Source organism: Mytilus californianus, unplaced genomic scaffold, assembly GCF_021869535.1.
Source record: "Mytilus californianus isolate M0D057914Y unplaced genomic scaffold, xbMytCali1.0.p SCAF_4, whole genome shotgun sequence".
In the NCBI taxonomy this organism is placed as follows: Eukaryota; Metazoa; Mollusca; class Bivalvia; order Mytilida; family Mytilidae; genus Mytilus; species Mytilus californianus.
In genome coordinates, this window is record NW_026262690.1 from 66,522,776 (window position 1) to 66,544,690 (window position 21,915).

Consider the following 21,915-nt stretch of genomic DNA (forward strand, 5'->3'; position numbering starts at 1 on the left):
AACCACTTTCCCCGGTACTTGTTACACGAGAGAGTACATCAAATCATTCTAACTTTCGGCTAAATAAGTTATTACTTCATTTGAACTTGATTAAATTAGCCTGAAGTAAATTTGTAATCCATGTATTGCATTAAAAACGTCATATTCCTTTCCAAAAAGCGTATCAAACATCTTTATTTTTGTAAAGTTTTCTCCGACATTTAAATTATTGGGTATATTTTTGAAGAACTACGGATCAGAGTCAAGATTTCATCGGAAGCGGACCTGCTATGACCAAAATCCGGATTCTTGCGATAATGACTACGGACGCATGAAAGGCACTGCTGACAGACAAAAATTGATCCCAAAAGGAACTAGAGACTCTCAAGAGCCTGTGTCGCTCACCTGTATTTACTGATGCTTTGGAAATCATGTAAAATAAGGTTAAAATCATAATTAATAGTATTAGATATTAGATATTATAATGATATCTAAGATAATAACAAATAAAATGCTCCGCAGGGCACAGCTTGATACGACCGCAGAGGTCGAACCCTGAACAGTTGGGGGAAGTATGGACACAACATTCAAGCTTGATACAGCTTTGGATTTGGATTGTGATTAAATATTTGACACAGCATAGGTTTCTAACACAGATTGAATGTGGTCTAAGAACTTAAAAATTTTAAATTGGACATTCACCTATTATGGTCCAATATCCAAAATCTAAATACATGGTTAGATTCAGCATATCAAAGAACCCCAAGAATTCAATTTTTGATGAAATCAAACAAAGTTTAATTTTGGACCCTTTTGACCTCAATGTGGACAAAGTTGATAACGGGGCCCAAAAATCAAAAATCTAAATACATGGTTAGATTCAGCATATCAAAGAACCCCATATATTCAATTTTTGTTGAAATCAAACAAAGTTTAATTTTGGACCCCGATTTGGACCAACTTGAAAACTGGGCCCATAATCAAAAATCTAAATACATGTTTAGATTCAGCATATCAAAGAACCCTAAGAATTCAATTTTTGTTAAAATCAAACTAAGTTTAATTTTGGACCCTTTGGACCTTAATGTAGACCAATTTAAAAACGGGACACATAATTAAAAATCTAAATACACGGTTAGATTCGGCATATCAAAGAACCCTAATAATTCAATTTTTGATGAAATCAAACAAAGTTAAATTTTGGACCCTTTTGACCTCAATGTGGACAAAGTTGATAACGGGGCCCAAAAATCAAAATTCTAAATACATGGTTAGATTCAGCATATCAAAGAACCCCATATATTCAATTTTTGTTGAAATCAAACAAAGTTTAATTTTGGACCCCGATTTGGACCAACTTGAAAACTGGGCCCATAATCAAAAATCTAAATACATGTTTAGATTCAGCATATCAAAGAACCCTAAGAATTCAATTTATGTTAAAATCAAACTAAGTTTAATTTTGGACCCTTTGGACCTTAATGTAGACCAATTTGAAAACGGAACCAAAATTTAAGAATCTAAATACACAGTTAGATTCGGCATATCAAAGAACCCCAATAATTCAATTTTTGATGAAATCAAACAAAGTTTAATTTTGGACCCTTTGGACCTCAATGTGGACCAATTTAAAAACGGGGCCCAAAATCCAAAAACTAAATACACGGTTAGATTCAGCATATTAAAGAACCCCATGAAATCAAGAATAAAACCCCATTGAAATTGGTCAAGAAATAAGCAATTTATAGGAAGTATCTTCTTTTGCACAATCCTGTGCTATTAAATATTTCTTGCTATTGCGCAATACTGTACAATTGACAATTTCTTGCTATTGCGCAATATTGTGCTATTGGATATTTCTTGCTATTGCGCAATACTGTGCAATTGAAGATTTCTTGCTATTGCGCAATACTGTGCAATTGAAGATTTCTTGCTATTGTGCAATACTGTGCAATTGAAAATTTCTTGCTATTGCACAATACTTATTATATAATAATTTACACATCCTGTTTGGTGTGTATCTCCTACCATATCATTATTATTTGCTTTTAAATATTAATCAGAAATAACCAACTTAAAATGGAAAATTTTAAAAGAAAAAAAAAAGGAAAAAAAGAAAAAAAAAGAAAAAAAAAAAATCCCCCCCCCCCCCCAATTATTTGAACCCCCTTATGATTCATCACCCCCAAACTCAATCCCAGCCTTCCCTTTGTGGTATGGTACCTTGCAGTACAATTTCAGAGAGATCCATACACTTGAACACAAGTTATTGTCTGGAAACTAGAAAAATGCTTATTTTTGGCCCCTTTTTGGCCCCCAATTCCTAAACGTTTCGGGCAATTACCCCCAAACTCAATTCCAGCTTTCCCTTTGTGATATGGAACCTTGTAGTACAATTTCAGAAATATCCAAACACTTACACACAAGTTATTGTCATGAAACTAGAAAAATGCTTGTTTTTTGCCCCTTTTTTGGCCCCTAATTCCTAAAATTTTGAGGCAATTACCCCCAAAATCAATTACAGCCTTCCCTTTGTGATATGGAACCTTGTGGTACAATGTCAGAGAGATCCATACACTTACACACAAGTTATTGTCTGGAAGTTACAAAAATGCTTATTTTTGGCCCCTTTTTGGCCCCTAATTCCTTAACTGTTGGTACCATAACCCCCAAAATCAATCCCCACCTTCCTTTCGTGGTATTGAACCTTATGGTAAAATTTCATGGAGATCCATTCACTTAAACTAAAGTTAGAGTGCGAAAACCAATGTGTCTTCGGACGACGCCGGACGACGCCAGACGACGACGACGACGACGACGACGCCAACGTCATACCAATATACGACCAAAAAATTTTCAATTTTTGCGGTCGTATAAAAATCTAAATACAAGTTTAGATTCAGCATATCAAAGAACCCTAAGAATTCAATTTTTGTTAAAATCAAACTAAGTTTAATTTTGGACCCTTTGGACCTTAATGTAGACCAATTTGAAAACGGAACCAAAAATTAAGAATTTAAATACACGGTTAGATTCGGCATATCAAAGAACCCCAATAATTCAATTTTTGATGAAATCAAACAAAGTTTAATTTTGGACCCTTTTGACCTCAATGTGGACAAAGTTGATAACGGGGCCCAAAAATCAAAAATCTAAATACATGGTTAGATTCAGCATATCAAAGAACCCCATATATTCAATTTTTGTTGAAATCAAACAAAGTTTAATTTTGGACCCCGATTTGGACCAACTTGAAAACTGGGCCCATTATCAAAAATCTAAATACATGTTTAGATTCAGCATATCAAAGAACTCTAAGAATTCAATTTATGTTAAAATCAAACTAAGTTTAATTTTGGACCCTTTGGACCTTAATGTAGACCAATTTGAAAACGGAACCAAAATTTAAGAATCTAAATACACAGTTTGATTCGGCATATCAAAGAACCCCAATAATTCAATTTTTGATGAAATCAAACAAAGTTTAATTTTGGACCCTTTGGACCTCAATGTGGACCAATTTAAAAACGGGGCCCAAAATCCAAAAACTAAATACACGGTTAGATTCAGCATATTAAAGAACCCCATGAAATCAAGAATAAAACCCCATTGAAATTGGTCAAGAAATAAGCAATTTATAGGAAGTATCTTCTTTTGCACAATCCTGTGCTATTAAATATTTCTTGCTATTGCGCAATACTGTACAATTGACAATTTCTTGCTATTGCGCAATATTGTGCTATTGGATATTTCTTGCTATTGCGCAATACTGTGCAATTGAAGATTTCTTGCTATTGCGCAATACTGTGCAATTGAAGATTTCTTGCTATTGTGCAATACTGTGCAATTGAAAATTTCTTGCTATTGCACAATACTTATTATATAATAATTTACACATCCTGTTTGGTGTGTATCTCCTACCATATCATTATTATTTGATTTTAAATATAAATCAGAAATAACCAAATTAAAATGGAAAATTTTAAAAGAAACAAAAAAAGAAAAAAAGAAAAAAAAGGAAAAAAAAATAAATCCCCCCCCCCCAAATTTTTTGAACCCCCATTATGATTCATCACCCCCAAACTCAATCCCAGCCTTCCCTTTGTGGTATGGTACCTTGCAGTACAATTTCAGAGAGATCCATACACTTGAACACAAGTTATTGTCTGGAAACTAGAAAAATGCTTATTTTTGGCCCCTTTTTGGCCCCCAATTCCTAAACGTTTCGGGCAATTACCCCCAAACTCAATTCCAGCTTTCCCTTTGTGATATGGAACCTTGTAGTACAATTTCAGAAATATCCAAACACTTACACACAAGTTATTGTCATGAAACTAGAAAAATGCTTGTTTTTTGCCCCTTTTTTGGCCCCTAATTCCTAAAATTTTGAGGCAATTACCCCCAAAATCAATTACAGCCTTCCCTTTGTGATATGGAACCTTGTGGTACAATGTCAGAGAGATCCATACACTTACACACAAGTTATTGTCTGGAAGTTACAAAAATGCTTATTTTTGGCCCCTTTTTGGCCCCTAATTCCTTAACTGTTGGTACCATAACCCCCAAAATCAATCCCCACCTTCCTTTCGTGGTATTGAACCTTATGGTAAAATTTCATGGAGATCCATTCACTTAAACTAAAGTTAGAGTGCGAAAACCAATGTGTCTTCGGACGACGCCGGACGACGCCAGACGACGACGACGACGACGACGACGCCAACGTCATACCAATATACGACCAAAAAATTTTCAATTTTTGCGGTCGTATAAAAATCTAAATACAAGTTTAGATTCAGCATATCAAAGAACCCTAAGAATTCAATTTTTGTTAAAATCAAACTAAGTTTAATTTTGGACCCTTTGGACCTTAATGTAGACCAATTTGAAAACGGAACCAAAAATTAAGAATTTAAATACACGGTTAGATTCGGCATATCAAAGAACCCCAATAATTCAATTTTTGATGAAATCAAACAAAGTTTAATTTTGGACCCTTTTGACCTCAATGTGGACAAAGTTGATAACGGGGCCCAAAAATCAAAAATCTAAATACATGGTTAGATTCAGCATATCAAAGAACCCCATATATTCAATTTTTGTTGAAATCAAACAAAGTTTAATTTTGGACCCCGATTTGGACCAACTTGAAAACTGGGCCCATTATCAAAAATCTAAATACATGTTTAGATTCAGCATATCAAAGAACTCTAAGAATTCAATTTATGTTAAAATCAAACTAAGTTTAATTTTGGACCCTTTGGACCTTAATGTAGACCAATTTGAAAACGGAACCAAAATTTAAGAATCTAAATACACAGTTTGATTCGGCATATCAAAGAACCCCAATAATTCAATTTTTGATGAAATCAAACAAAGTTTAATTTTGGACCCTTTGGACCTCAATGTGGACCAATTTAAAAACGGGGCCCAAAATCCAAAAACTAAATACACGGTTAGATTCAGCATATTAAAGAACCCCATGAAATCAAGAATAAAACCCCATTGAAATTGGTCAAGAAATAAGCAATTTATAGGAAGTATCTTCTTTTGCACAATCCTGTGCTATTAAATATTTCTTGCTATTGCGCAATACTGTACAATTGACAATTTCTTGCTATTGCGCAATATTGTGCTATTGGATATTTCTTGCTATTGCGCAATACTGTGCAATTGAAGATTTCTTGCTATTGCGCAATACTGTGCAATTGAAGATTTCTTGCTATTGTGCAATACTGTGCAATTGAAAATTTCTTGCTATTGCACAATACTTATTATATAATAATTTACACATCCTGTTTGGTGTGTATCTCCTACCATATCATTATTATTTGATTTTAAATATAAATCAGAAATAACCAAATTAAATGGAAAATTTTAAAAGAAACAAAAAAAGAAAAAAAGAAAAAAAAGGAAAAAAAAATAAATCCCCCCCCCCAAATTTTTGAACCCCCATTATGATTCATCACCCCCAAACTCAATCCCAGCCTTCCCTTTGTGGTATGGTACCTTGCAGTACAATTTCAGAGAGATCCATACACTTGAACACAAGTTATTGTCTGGAAACTAGAAAAAAATGTGTTTTTGGCCCCTTTTTGGCCCCAAATTCCTAAACGTTTAGGGCAATTACCCCCAAACTCAAACCCAACTTTCCCTTTGTGATATGGAACCTTGTAGTACAATTTCAGAAAGATCCATACACTTACACACAAGTTATTGTCATGAAACTAGAAAAATGCTTGTTTTTTGCCCCTTTTTTGGCCCCTAATTCCTAAAATTTGGAGGCAATTACCCCCAAAATCAATCCCAGCATTCCTTTAGTGATATGGAACCTTGTGGTACAATGTCAGAGAGATCCATACACTAACACACAAGTTATGTCTGGAAGTTACAAAAATGCTTATTTTTGGCCCCTTATTCCTTTACTGTTATTACCATAACCCCCAAAATCAATCCCAACCTTCCTTTTGTGGTATTGAACCTTGTGGTAAAATTTCATAAAGATCCATTCACTTAAACTAAAGTTAGAGTGCGAAAACCAATGTGTCTTCGGACGACGGCAGACGACGCCTTAGACGACGTCGACGCCGGACGACGACGACGCCAACGTCATACCAATATACGACCACAAAAATTTTTGCGGTCGTATAAAAATAAAAATTTCTTTGCAACCATAAAAGTAAAATAGAAAATGACATCATAATCATAGCTAAAAATAAACAAAAATTTTTTTATTGGCAAGTTTTAAATGGAGTTTATTATACTAAAACAATAAATTTGCAACCATAAACATGATAAAACCCCATTTAAACACATCATAAAAGTATTAAATAATTCAACTACATCATAAGGCTATAAAAATAGAAAATGACTTCATAGTCAAGGCTAAAGGTAAACAAAAAACCTTCAGCAGCAAAATTTTATATTGGCAAATTTCCAATGAAGTTTATTACACTAAAATTGTTGGCAAATTTCCAATGCATTTATTAACAATAAAGTTATTGGCAAATTTCCAATTTACATAATTTAAAAGCAGTGTAGATGAGATATTTAAATGAGTTTGAATTACCAACCTTACACTGCTTTTAAATAATGTTCTTTACTCAATTATTTGTCTATTAAAAGAAACCCTTGTTTTTTAACCTTTTTTCCCCTTATTCCTTAAACATTAGAGCCATAACCACCCCCCCCCCCCCCCCCCCCCCCCCCCCCCCAAAGCCAATTATTACTTTCCAATGTAACCTAAATTTCCAATATACATAATTTTAAATTTCAATTCCTCATGATATATAACCGTATCATTATTATTTTCTTTCATATATAAATCTGAAACAACCATCTTTAAATGGAAAATTTTAAAGAAAAAAAAAATGAAAAAAAAAAATCCTACCTCCCACACATTTTTTCAACCCCCTTTTGATTCATCATCCCCCACCTCAATCACAACCTTCAATTTGTGGTACGGTACATTGCAATACAATTTCACAGAGATCCATACACTTGAACACAAGTTTTTGTTGCAAACTAAAAAAATCCTTATTTTTGACCAATATTTGGCCCCTTATTCATAAATGTTTGAGCAATTAACCCCAAAACTCAATTCCTACTTTCTCTTCATGATAAAAAATAACTAACTTAAAATGTAAATTTTAAACAAAAAAAAAAGGAAAAAAAAAAATTACCCCTTTTTTGACAAACGCCCCCCTTATGATTCATCACCCCCACCCCCCTTTCCCCCCAAACCAAGCTCAATAACAGCCTTGCCTTTGTGGTATGGTACCTTGTAATACAATTTTAGAGAGATCCATACACTTGAACACAAGTTATTGTCTAGAAACTAAAAAATGCTTATTTTAAACCCCTTTTTAGGCCCCTTATTACTAAACGTTTTGGGCAATTACCACAACACTCAATTCCACCTTTCCCTTTGTGAAATGGAACCTTGTAGTAAAATTTCAGAAAGATCCATATACTTACACACAAGTTATTGTCATGAAACTAGAAAAATGCTTGTTTTTTGCCCCCTTTTGGCCCCTTATTCCTAAAATTTTGAGGCAATTAACCCCAAAATCAATCCAAGCATTGACCCTTTGTGATATGGAATCTTGTGGTACAATGTCAAAGAGATCCATATGCTAACACACAAGTTATGTCTGGAAGTTACAAAAATGCTTATTTTCGGCCCCTTTTTGGCCCCTAATTCCTTAACTGTTGGTACCATAACCCCAAAAATCAATCCCCACCTTCCTATGGTGGTATTGAACCTTATGGTAAAATTTCATAGAGATCTATTCACTTAAACTAAAGTTAGAGTGCGAAAACCATTGTGTATTCGGACGACGACGACGACGACGACGACGCCAACGACGCCAACGTCATACCAATATACGACCTCAAAATTTTTTTGCGGTCGTTTAAAAATAACCAACTTAAAATGGAAAATTTTAAAAGAAACCAAAAAAGGAAAAAAAAATAAATCCCCCCCCAAAATTTTTTGAACCCCCATTATGATTCATCACCCCCAAACTCAATCCCAGCCCTCCCTTTGTGGTATGGTACCTTGCAGTACAATTTCAGAGAGATCCATACACTTGAACACAAGTTATTGTCTGGAAACTAGAAAAAAATGTGTTTTTTGGCCCCTTATTGGCCCCAAATTCCTAAACGTTTAGGGCAATTACCCCCAAACTCAAACCCAGCTTTCCCTTTGTGATATGGAACCTTGTAGTACAATTTCAGAAAGATCCATACACTTACACGCAAGTTATTGTCATGAAACTAGAAAAATGCTTGTTTTTTGCCCCTTTTTTGGCCCCTAATTCCTAAAATTTGGAGGCAATTACCCCCAAAATCAATCCCAGCATTCCTTTAGTGATATGGAACCTTGTGGTACAATGTCAGAGAGATCCATACACTAACACACAAGTTATGTCTGGAAGTTACAAAAATGCTTATTTTTGGCCCCTTTTTGGCCCCTAATTCCTTTACTGTTATTACCATAACCCCCAAAATCAATCCCAACCTTCCTTTTGTGGTATTGAACCTTGTGGTAAAATTTCATAAAGATCCATTCACTTAAACTAAAGTTAGAGTGCGAAAACCAATGTGTCTTCGGACGACGACGACGCCAACGTCATACCAATATACGACCACAAATTTTTTGCGGTCGTATAAAAATTTACAAAAAATTGTTAAAAATTGACTATTAAGGGCAATAACTCCTAAAGGGGTCGACTGACAATTTTGGTCATGACAACTTATTTGTAGATCTTACTTTGCTGAACATTATTGCTGTTTACAGTTTATCTCTATCTATAATAATATTCAAAATAATAACCAATAAAATGCTTCGCTGGGGCGCAGCTTGATACGACCGCAGAGGTCGAACCCTGAACAGTTGGGGCAAGTATGGACACAACATTCAAGCTTGATACAGCTCTGAATTTGGATTGTTATTAAATATTTGACACAGCATAGGTTTCTGACACAGAAAGAATGTGGTCTAAGATCTTGAATTTTTTTAATTTACCGTTCCTACTCGCTTATTAGTCGGAAAATTGGGAGTAAAATTCATAATCCAGAGAGGGGGACCGACTAATAGACGAGATCTAGCGACCAGAGGAAAAATCCAAGCTTGAGAAAAGTGGTCAGGAGTGAATTTCCTGGTCAAAACTACGTTTTTGATTGCCAAACCTACATAAATCAATAAATAAAAAGTTTTAGTTGAAAATAAATGACTACAATACTGTCTTTGTGTTTTATTTGTTCTTTGGTTAACATTTTCTGCAAATTCGTGTTGAAATTCTACTGTTTCCGGTTTGTGTATTGATTTTCATGGTCACATGGTTTTCCTATAAACCCAAAAGAAGAGCCAAGAACCAAAAATGAAAAGGAGATAACAATGTACCAAATATGTGAAAGGATGTTTTCAGCGGAGTTATTGTGTCATTATTGTGATATCATGATATCAATTCAATGCTTATAAATCATATAATAATCAAAAAATAATTTTAAGATTCATTCCCAAAATCAAAATATTATTCATTAAAGTGTCTCAGGTAAACAAAAATTACAAAATTGATTGACAAGCCAATATAATCCACTGATAACCCCAATTAAGAGACAAAGAGTTGTATTTACTAAAGGTGTGAAAACTATCAGTGATAGGTAAACAGATGACACTAATGAGTTGGAGTTAGTTATTTTAATATATTGATTAGCTTCACTTAATTTTTTTAATCCTTTAATCATCACAATATAATAAGAATTATGAAGTGTACATGCTCATTTAACACCGAGTTATGTATGCTGTGAAAAATATTTTCATCAAGTGTTGATTGACTTTAAATTTTTCAGGTTCATATTGGTTTATATTGGCTTTTCTCAAACAATAGGTTGTTAGTCATACCCTACAAAATCATTGATGCATTACGTAAACAACACACGGCTAATCAAACATTTGAACAGTGAACAAAACAAGAGAAATGAATATATCTTTATTATTAACAGCAATATAAATTATCATGATGAGCATCAACTAAATTCAAACCAAACAAACATTAATGCAGAAATGAATAATATTATTCCTGGATTTGCATTGGTTTTCCCGGCATTCAGTTACTGTCAGCTGAAAAAAAAAATGCCCAAATTTTGTCCGACTTATACGAGGGTCAAGACTAAATCCTTAGAATTTGGAGCTGAAAAGGGCACCCGACTTATAGTAGGATCGACTATTAGGCGAGTTTCTACGGTACCTATTATGGTCCAATGTCCAAAATCAAAATACATGGTTAGATTCAGCATATCAAAGAACCCCATATATTCAATTTTTGTTAAAATTAAGCAAAGTTTAATTTTGGACCCCAACTTGGACAAACTTGAAAACTGGGCCCATAATCAAAAATCTAAACACATGTTTAGATTCAGCATATCAAAGAACCCCAAGAATTCAATTTTTGCTAAAATCAAACTAAGTTTAATTTTAGACCCTTTGGACCCTAATGTAGACCAATTTAAAAAACGGGACTTAAAATTAAAAATCTAAATACACAGTTAGATTTTGAATATCAAAGAACCCCAATAATTCAATTTTTGATGAAATCAAACAAAGGTTTATTTTGGACCCTTTTGACCTCAATATGAACCAATTTGATAGTGGGGCCCACAAATAAAAAATCTAAATTCATGGTTAGATTCAGCATATCAAAGAACCCCATATATTCAATTCTTGTTGAAATAAAAAAAAGTTTAATTTTGGACCCCAACTTGGACCAACTTGAAAACTGGGCCCATAATCAAAAATCTAAACACATGTTTAGATTCAGCATATCAAAGAACCCCAAGATTTCAATTTTTGTTAAAATCAAACTTAGTTTAATTTTGGACCCTTTGGACCTCAATGAAGACCAATTTAAAAAACGGGACCCAAATTAAACATCTAAAAACACGGTTAGATTTGGCATATCAAAGAATCCCAATAATTCAATTTTTGATGAAATCAAACAAAGTTTAATTTTGGACCCTTTTGACCTCAATATGAACCAATTTGATAGAGGGGCCTACAAATAAAAAATCTAAATACATGGTTAGATTCAGCATATCAAAGAACCTCATATATTCAATTTTTGTTGAAATCAAACAAAGTTTAATTTTGGACCCCAATTTGGACCAACTTGAAAACTGGGCCCATAATCAAAAATCTAAATACATGTTTAGATACAGCATATCAAAGAACCCCAAGAATTCAATTTTTGTTGAAATCAAACAAAGTTTAATTTTGGACCCTTTGGACCTTAATGTAGACCAATTTAAAAAACAGGACCCAAAATTAAAAATCTAAATACACAGTTAGATTTGGAATATCAAAGAACCTCAATAATTCAATTTTAGATGAAATCAAACAAAGTTTAATTTTGGACCCTTTTGACCTCAATATGAACCAATTTGATAACGGGGTCCACAAATAAAAAATCTAAATACATGGTTAGATTCAGCATATCAAAGAACCCCATTTATTCAATTTTTGTTGAAATCAAACAAATTTTAATTTTGGACCCCAATTTGGACCAACTTGAAAACTGGGCCAAAAATCAAAAATCTAAATACATGTTTAGATTCAGCATATCAAAGAAACTCATATATTCAATTTTTGCTAAAATCAAACAAAGTTTAATTTTGGACCCTTTGGACCTTAATGTAGACCAATTTGAAAACTGGACCCAAAATTAAAAATCTAAATACACTGTTAGATTCGGCATAACAAATAAATAAATGTGATCAAAGATTTTACAAATCTAATGCGCCATACTTTACTTCTTGAAATTTTTCAATATTTGAAATTTGAAAAAAAAATAATATTTGAAGAATAATTCTTTTTAATTTCTGAAATCTGAAATGAGAAAAAATTGACCCCCCACAATTTCTTTTTATCCCCCCCCCCCTTTTTTTCCCCCAAAAAATTCTTTCCCTCAAGATATGGCCATAATCTCAATTCAAATTTCCAATGGAGTTGGCAACCATAATTACCCATTTAAATTTACCATAGTGCTAACTTAATCTATTTTATAATAGAATTAAAAATATAGTGTCAAATCTTTCATATGGATTTTTTTGTAAAAAAAAAAGATGCAACATTTGCAGATATTTTTACTGGTCTTCCTTTAAAAATATGCATTTCTTTAAACATAATTTAAAAGCAGTGTAAGGGAAGTAACCAAAACGTTGTATTTGGATTACCTCCCTTACACTGTTTTAAATTATCTTTATTGTTCATTAACCATTACTTTATACATAATTTAAAAGCAGTGTAAGGGAGATAATTTCAATGATGTATTTGATTTATCTCCCTTACACTGCTTTAAATTATGTTTTGTACTAAAGTATTTGTCCATTAACCAGGACAACCTTGTTTTTCCCCTTTTTTGCCCCTAATTCCTAAACTGTTTGAGCCATAACCCCCCAAAGCAAATCCTAACCATCCCTTTGTGGTATGGAAACTTGTAGTATAATTTCAAAGAGATCCATACACCGTTCCACAGTTATTGTCTGGAAACTAGAAAATGCTTATTTTTGGCCCCTTTTTGGCCCCTAATTCCTTAACTGTTGGTACCATAACCCCCAAAATCAATCCCAACCTTCCTTTTGTGGTATTTAACCTTATGGTCAAATTTCAAAAAGATCCATTCACTTAAACTAAAGTTAGAGTGCGAAAACCAATGTGTCTTCGGACGACGACGCCGGACGACGACGCCGGACGACGACGCCAACGTCATACCAATATACGACCACAAAATTTTTTTGCGGTCGTATAAAAACTGCAAAATTTCCTTAAAATTAACAATTCAGGGGCAGCAACCCAACAACGGGTTGTCAGATTTGTCTGAAAATTTGAGGGCAGATAGATCTTGACCTGATAATCAGTTTTACCCTATGTCAGATTTACTCTAAATGCTTTGGTTTCAGAGATATAAGCCAAAATCTACATTTTACCCCTATGTTCTATTTTTAGCCATGGCGGCCATCTTGGTTGGTTGGCGGGGTCATCGGACACATTTTTCAAACTAGACACCCTTATGATGATTGTGGCCAAGTTTGGTTAAATTTGGCCAAGTGGTTTCAGAGGAGAAGATTTTTGTAAAAAGCTATCGACGACGGACGAGGGACGCCAAGTGATGAGAAAGCTCACTTGGCCCTTCGGGCTAGGTGAGCTAAAAATTACGCATTCCACACATATTAACATACTTTTGGTTAAGATATTTTTTATTAATGTTTATATTTCCTTTTTAATGCTTTGTTTCAATTTATAAGTTAATGTTGCTCAACCATGTCTATTACACTAACATAAAATAATTATATTATTTCCAAGCTTAACGGTTAAATGAATATATCTTTTTAATGAAAAATAATTAATTTCATGAACATGATAACAGAGTAGTTTTTTTAATTGAATTGTATATACAGTATAAACATGTAACATACACTAAGAGGTTCCTGACTGGTAATATACATATTTATACTGCACTCATTCTATTTGAGCAGTCAAAATGCGTTGACTGTATATTGCTATGTCATATACAGTCACTGACCCGATATCACTTTTCCTCATGAATATTTAAATAGAAGTTGCCAAAACTATATTTAATTATTCATACGACCTCTTCAACCTGTTCTTGTTTCCAATGTATACAATGAAGCGTGGAACGACCCAAACTTATTTCTTTTACAATTTTTGGAAACCATATTTCACTTGTTAATATTTTTTGTTTGAAACCTATATATCATTATGTTTTATGCTTATTGTTGATATTTTAGTCCATACTCAAACGAATTCCTTCACCATTGATTGTGGGTTTCAACAGGTAATGTACATTTCATTGCGTTGTCTATTTCTCCGCCTGATACCGGTATAAGGCCTTTTTAAAGGGGGATTTTTCCAATATTTAAATCAAATAAATAACATTTACACAATAAACAACAATTGAAAATGTTTTTTTCTAGATTGCAGTATAAAGACAATAATAGTGCATTGACTTGACATATCAACGATATAAGGATTCGGACCGAAACGGGGAAAAAGCTCGGCGGAGCCTCGCATTTCCCCGTTTCTAAGCCTCATCCTTATATCGTTGATATGTCAAGTCAATGCACTATTATCGTCTATATATAGTGTATATGCAGGGAGGTTGATATGCATGCATCTAAATTAGAGGACATACAGAATCAAAAGATATTTTTTATGTTCATATTAATAGAAGGGTTAATATACTGGTCTGCTTTCATTTCATTGTTCTTGTATTTTGATAAATTCTTAAAAAAAAAAAAAAAAAAAAATCCTTCGCTGGGCGCAGCTTGATACGAACGCAGAGGTCGAACCCTGAACAGTTGGGGCAAGTATGGACACAACATTCAAGCTTGATACAGCTCTGAATTTGGATTGTGATTAAATATTTGACACAGCATAGGTTTCTGACACAGAAAGAATGTGGTCTAAGAACTTCAATTTTTTTAATTTACCTATTATGGTCCAATGTCCAAAATCAAAATACATGGTTAGATTCAGCATATCAAAGAACCCCATATATTCAATTTTTGTTGAAATCAAACAAAGTTTAATTTTGGACCCCAACTTGGACCAACTTGAAAACTGGGCCCATAATCAAAAATCTAAACACATGTTTAGATTCAGCATATCAAAGAACCCCAGAAATTCAATTTTAGTTAAAATCAAACTAAGTTTAATTTTGGACCCTTTAGACCTCAATGTAGACCAATTTAAAAAACGAGACCCAAAATTAAAAATCTAAATACACGGTTAGATTTGGCATATCAAAGAACCCCAATAATTCAATTTTTGATGAAATCAAACAAAGTTTAATTTTGGACCCTTTTGACCTCAATATGAACCAATTTGATAGCGGGCCCACAAATAAAAAATCTAAATACATGGTTAGATTTAGCATATCAAAGAACCCCATATATTCAATTTTTGTTGAAATCAAACAAAGTTTAATTTTGGACCCCAATTTGGACCAACTTGAAAACTGGGCCAAAAATCTAAAATTTAAATACATATTTAGATTCAGCATATCAAAGAACCCCATATATTCAATTTTTGTTGAAATCAAACAAAGTTTAATTTTGGACCCCAACTTGGACCAACTTGAAAACTGGGCCCATAATCAAAAATCTAAACACGTGTTTAGATTCAGCATATCAAAGAACCCCAAGAATTCAATTTTTGTTAAAATCAAACTAAGTTTAATTTTGGACCCTTTGGACCTTAATGTACGGTAGACCAATTTAAATAAAATGCTTCGCTGGGGCGCAGCTTGATACGACTGCAGAGGTCGAACCCTGAACAGTTGGGGCAAGTATAGACACAACATTCAAGCTTGATACAGCTCTGAATTTGGATTGTTATTAAATATTTGACACAGCATAGGTTTCTGACACAGAAAGAATGTGGTCTAAGAACTTGAATTTTTTTAATTTATCTATTATGGTCCAATGTCCAAAATCAAAATACATGTTTAGATTCAGCATATCAAAGAACCCCAAGAATTCAATTTTTGCTAAAATCAAACCAAGTTTAATTTTGGACCCTTTGGACCTTAATGTAGACCAATTTTAAAAACGGGACTTAAAATTAAAAATCTAAATACACGGTTAGATTTGGAATATCAAAGAACCCCAATAATTCAATTTTTGATGAAATCAAACAAAGTTTAATTTTGGACCCTTTTGACCTCAATATGAACCAATTTGATAGCGGGGCCCACAAACAAAAAATCTAAATTCATGGTTAGATTCAGCATATCAAAGAACCCCATATATTCAATTTTTGTTGAAATCAAAAAAAGTTTAATTTTGGACCCCAACTTGGACCAACTTGAAAACTGGGCCCATAATCAAAAATCTAAACACATGTTTAGATTCAGCATATCAAAGAACCCCAAGAATTCAATTTTTGTTAAAATCAAACTAAGTTTAATTTTGGACCCTTTGGACCTCAATGAAGACCAATTTAAAAAACGGGACCCAAATTAAAAATCTAAAAACACGGTTAGATTTGGCATATCAAAGAACCCCAATAATTCAATTTTTGATGAAATCAAACAAAGTTTAATTTTGGACCCTTTTGACCTCAATATGAACCAATTTGATAGCGGGGCCCACAAATAAAAAATCTAAATACATGGTTAGATTCAGCATATCAAAGAACCTCATATATTCAATTTTTGTTGAAATCAAACAAAGTTTAATTTTGGACCCCAATTTGGACCTACTTGAAAACTGGGCCCATAATCAAAAATCTAAATACATGTTATGATTCAGCATATCAAAGAACCCCATATATTCAATTTTTGTTGAAATCAAACAAAGTTTAAATACTGGACCCTATCTTGGACCAACTTGAAAACTGGGCCCATAATCAAAAATCTAAACACATGTTTAGATTCAGCATATCAAAGAACCCCAAGAATTCAATTTTTGTTAAAATCAAACTAAGTTTAATTTTGGACCCTTTGGACCTTAATGTAGACCAATTTAAAAAACAGGACCCAAAATTAAAAATCTAAATACACGGTTAGATTTGGAAAATCAAAGAACCCCAATAATTCAATTTCAGATGAAATCAAACAAAGTTAAATTTTGGACCCTTTTGACCTCAATATGAACCAATTTGATAACGGGGTCCACAAATAAAAAATCTAAATACATGGTTAGATTCAGCATATCAAAGAACCCCATATATTCAATTTTTGTTGAAATCAAACAAAGTTTAATTTTGGACCCCAATTTGGACCAACTTGAAAAATCAAAAATCTAAATACACGTTTAGATTCAGCATATCAAAGAACCTCATATATTCAAATTTTGCTAAAATCAAACAAAGTTGAATTTTGGACCCTTTGGACCTTAATGTAGACCAATTTGAAAACTGGACCCAAAATTAAAAATCTAAATACACTGTTAGATTCGGTATATCAAAGAACCTCATATATTCAATTTTTGTTGAAATCAAACAAAGTTTAATTTTGGACCCCAATTTGGACCAACTTGAAAACTGGGCCCATAATCAAAAATCTAAATACATGTTATGATTCAGCATATCAAAGAACCCCATATATTCAATTTTTGTTGAAATCAAACAAAGTTTAAATACTGGACCCTATCTTGGACCAAATTGAAAACTGGGCCCATAATCAAAAATCTAAACACATGTTTAGATTCAGCATATCAAAGAACCCCAAGAATTCAATTCTTGTTAAAATCAAACTAAGTTTAATTTTGGACCCTTTGGACCTTAATGTAGACCAATTTAAAAAACAGGACCCAAAATTAAAAATCTAAATACACGGTTAGATTTGGAATATCAAAGAACCCCAATAATTCAATTTTAGATGAAATCAAACAAAGTTAAATTTTGGACCCTTTTGACCTCAATATGAACCAATTTGATAACGGGGTCCACAAATAAAAAATCTAAATACATGGTTAGATTCAGCATATCAAAGAACCCCATATATTCAATTTTTGTTGAAATCAAACAAAGTTTAATTTTGGACCCCAATTTGGACCAACTTGAAAAATCAAAAATCTAAATACACGTTGGGGCGCAGCTTGATACGACCGCAGAGGTCGAACCCTGAACAGTTAGGGCAAGTATGGACACAACATTCAAGCTTGATACAGCTCTGAATTTGGATTGTTATTAAATATTTGACACAGCATAGGTTTCTGACACAGAAAGAATGTGGTATAAGAACTTGAATTTTTTTAATTTACCTATTATGGTCCAATGACCAAAATCAAAATACATGGTTAGATTCAGCATATCAAAGAACCTCATATATTCAATTTTTGTTGAAATCAAACGAAGTTTAATTTTGGACCCCAATTTGGACCAACTTGAATAAAATGCTCCGCTGGGGCGCAGCTTGATACGACCGCAGAGGTCTAACCCTGAACAGTTGGGGCAAGTATGGACACAACATTCAAGCTTGATACAGCACTGAATTTGGATTGTAATTAAATATTTGACACAGCATAGGTTTCTGACACAGAATGAAAGTGGTCTAAGAACTTAAAAATTTTCAATTTACCTATTCATACATGTGATGGACTGTGAAACTCAGATCAGGAGATTGGGAAATTTTGGTCAGGAGATTAGGACTCAGATCAGGAGGTTTTTAATCGACATTAATTTTGTTGTAAATGTAACCGTGTGCTGTAAAAATGGTCTTTTAAAGTGTGTTTTCTTCAACTTTCCATCCAATTTATTATGTTTATAGTACCCTTGTACTTATAAAGTTTCTCCATCTTTATATTCTACATGTTCAATCTAACATTGTATTTTTCCAGTATGTTCTTTAAATTTTTTACTTCATATTCTATAAAACAATCATTGCAACCAGAACATTTGTTTAGCTATCTGCAAATAGTTTTTATTTTTTATTTTTTCTCTTGCAAATAGTTTATATTTGCAAACTCAGAAAATCATTTTATCTGTAAAATTAGGGTCATAGTTATTATATAAATTTCAATTTAAGCCTTGAAAGGAAGTCTAGAATCCTCAAATAATTTTCAAATTATTATTTTTTTATTTGTCCTAAGACATTTAAAATCATTTAATAACCATCCTTTTATGATTATTTGTTCAATTTATATTTTATTTATATTCTTTTAAAAATTTTCATTATTAAAAGGAAAGTAACTTAAAACAGGATAAATCAAGGGAAGTAACCCAATAAATACACAGTTTTTGTTACACAACGGCAGTTAGCCTGAGGTAAAAATCGTTGATTACCTGTGTGTTTGACACCCAAGCTGACAAGTGAAGCCATATAATTATGCATGTTAATTGATTTACAGGTAAAATATAACTTCAGGTAATGTCAGTTACACCAGATGCCTGAGATGATATGTTGGGCAGAAATTTTTCATTCATGAAAAATTTCATACACGGGATTTTTTCCTCTTCAACGGGAGGTCGGGAGGAGACCCCTGAAAACGGGATTATTGTACTCCCGTCGGGAGGTTCACATGTATGCCTATTCAAACCATATCATTATTATTTGCTTTTATATATAAATCAGAAATAACCAATTTAAAATGGAAAATGTTAAAGAAAAAAAAGGAAAAAAAAATCCCCCCCCCCCCCAATTTTTTGAACCCCCTTATGATTCATCACCCCCAAACTCAATCCCAGCTTTCCCTTTGTGGTATGGTACCTTGCAGTACAATTTCAGAGAGATTCATACACTTGAACACAAGTTATTGTCTGGAAACTAGAAAAATGCTTGTTTTTTGGCCCCTTTTTGGCCCCAAATTCCTAAACGTTTAGGGCAATTACCCCCAAACTCAATTCCAGCTTTCCCTTTGTGATATGGAACCTTGCAGTACAATTTCATAAAGATCCATACACTTACACACAAGTTATTGTCCTGAAACTAGAAAAATGCATGTTTTTTTTGCCCTTTTATGGCCCCTAATTACTAAAATTTTGAGGGAAAACCCCCAAAATCAATCCCAGCCTTCCCTTTGTGATATGGAACCTTGTAGTACAATTTCATAAAGATCCATACACTTACAAACAAGTTATTGTCATGAAACTAGAAAAATGCTTGTTTTTTGCCCCTTTTTTGCCCCTAATTCCTAAAATTTGGAGGAAATTACCCCAAAAATCAATCCCAGTATTCCCTTTGTGATATGGAACCTTGTAGTACAATTTCATAAAGATCCATACACTTACAAACAAGATATTGTCATGAAACTAGAAAAATGCTTGTTTTTTGCCCCTTTTTGGCCCCCAATTCCTAAAATTTGGAGGCAATTACCCCCAAAATCAATCCCAGCATTCCCTTTGTGATATGGAACCTTGTGGTACAATGTCAGAGAGATCCATACACTTACACACAAGTTATGTCTGGAAGTTACAAAAATGCTTATTTTTGGCCCCTTTTGGCCCCTAATTCCTTAACTGTTAGTACCATAACCCCCAAAATCAATCCCCACCTTCCTTTTGTGGTATTGAACCTTATGGTAAAATTTCATTGAGATCCATTCACTTAAACTAAAGTTAGAGTGCGAAAACTAATGTGTATTCGGACGACGACGCCGGACGACGACGACGCCGGACGACGACGACGACGACGACGACGACGACGACGCCAACGTCATACCAATATACGACCACAAAAATTTTTTTGCGGTCGTATAAAAATCAAAAATCTAAATACACGTTTAGATTCAGCATATCAAAGAACCTCATATATTCAAATTTTGCTAAAATCAAACAAAGTTGAATTTTGGACCCTTTGGACCTTAATGTAGGCCAATTTGAAAACTGGACCCAAAATTAAAAATCTAAATACACTGTTAGATTCGGCATATCAAAGAACCTCATATATTCAATTTTTGTTGAAATCAAACAAAGTTTAATTTTGGACCCCAATTTGGACCAACTTGAAAACTGGGCCCATAATCAAAAATCTAAATACATGGTTAGATTCAGCATATCAAAGAACCCCATATATTCAATTTTTGTTGAAATCAAACAAAGTTTAATTTTGGACCCCAATTTGGACCAACTTGAAAAATCAAAAATCTAAATATACGTTGGGGCGCAGCTTGATACGACCGCAGAGGTCGAACCCTGAACAGTTAGGGCAAGTATGGACACAACATTCAAGCTTGATACAGCTCTGAATTTGGATTGTTATTAAATATTTGACACAGCATAGGTTTCTGACACAGAAAGAATGTGGTATAAGAACTTGAATTTTTTTAATTTACCTATTATGGTCCAATGACCAAAATCAAAATACATGGTTAGATTCAGCATATCAAAGAACCTCATATATTCAATTTTTGCTAAAATCAAACAAAGTTGAATTTTGGACCCTTTGGACCTTAATGTAGACCAATTTGAAAACTGGACCCAAAATTAAAAATCTAAATACACTGTTAGATTCGGCATAACAAATAAATAAATGTGATCAAAGATTTTACAAATCTAATGCGCCATACTGTGCAATTAAAGATTACTTCTTGAAATTTTTCAATATTTGAAATTTGAAAAAAAAATAATATTTGAAGAATAATTCTTTTTAATTTCTGAAATCTGAAATGAGAAAAAATTGACCCCCCACAATTTCTTTTTATCCCCCCCCCCTTTTTTTCCCCCAAAAAATTCTTTCCCTCAAGATATGGCCATAATCTCAATTCAAATTTCCAATGGAGTTGGCAACCATAATTACCCATTTAAATTTACCATAGTGCTAACTTAATCTATTTTATAATAGAATTAAAAATATAGTGTCAAATCTTTCATATGGATTTTTTTGTAAAAAAAAAAGATGCAACATTTGCAGATATTTTTACTGGTCTTCCTTTAAAAATATGCATTTCTTTAAACATAATTTAAAAGCAGTGTAA

At 33.1% G+C, this 21,915-nt stretch overlaps 1 protein-coding gene and 2 long non-coding RNA genes across 8 annotated transcripts in view; all 3 read right to left on the bottom strand.

Annotated features, from left to right (window-relative positions):
• Nucleotides 1–21,915, bottom strand: part of LOC127738376 (diacylglycerol kinase delta-like) — a 116,103-nt gene that overhangs the window by 77,861 nt on the left and 16,327 nt on the right. The gene's annotated exons all lie outside the window — the stretch shown is intronic.
• On the bottom strand, nucleotides 363–21,072 carry LOC127738383 (uncharacterized). Of its 2 annotated transcripts, none has more exons than XR_008000029.1 (3): nucleotides 19,872–21,072; nucleotides 4,846–6,146; nucleotides 363–1,059 (listed from the first exon to the last, which is right to left on the bottom strand). It is a non-coding gene; the product is annotated as an uncharacterized LOC127738383 (long non-coding RNA). The 2 variants fall into 2 exon arrangements; XR_008000028.1 differs by having other exon boundaries at nucleotides 2,953–6,146.
• LOC127738385 (uncharacterized) lies at nucleotides 6,153–13,561 on the bottom strand. Its single transcript, XR_008000031.1, has 3 exons — nucleotides 13,261–13,561; nucleotides 8,241–8,368; nucleotides 6,153–6,457 (listed from the first exon to the last, which is right to left on the bottom strand). It is a non-coding gene; the product is annotated as an uncharacterized LOC127738385 (long non-coding RNA).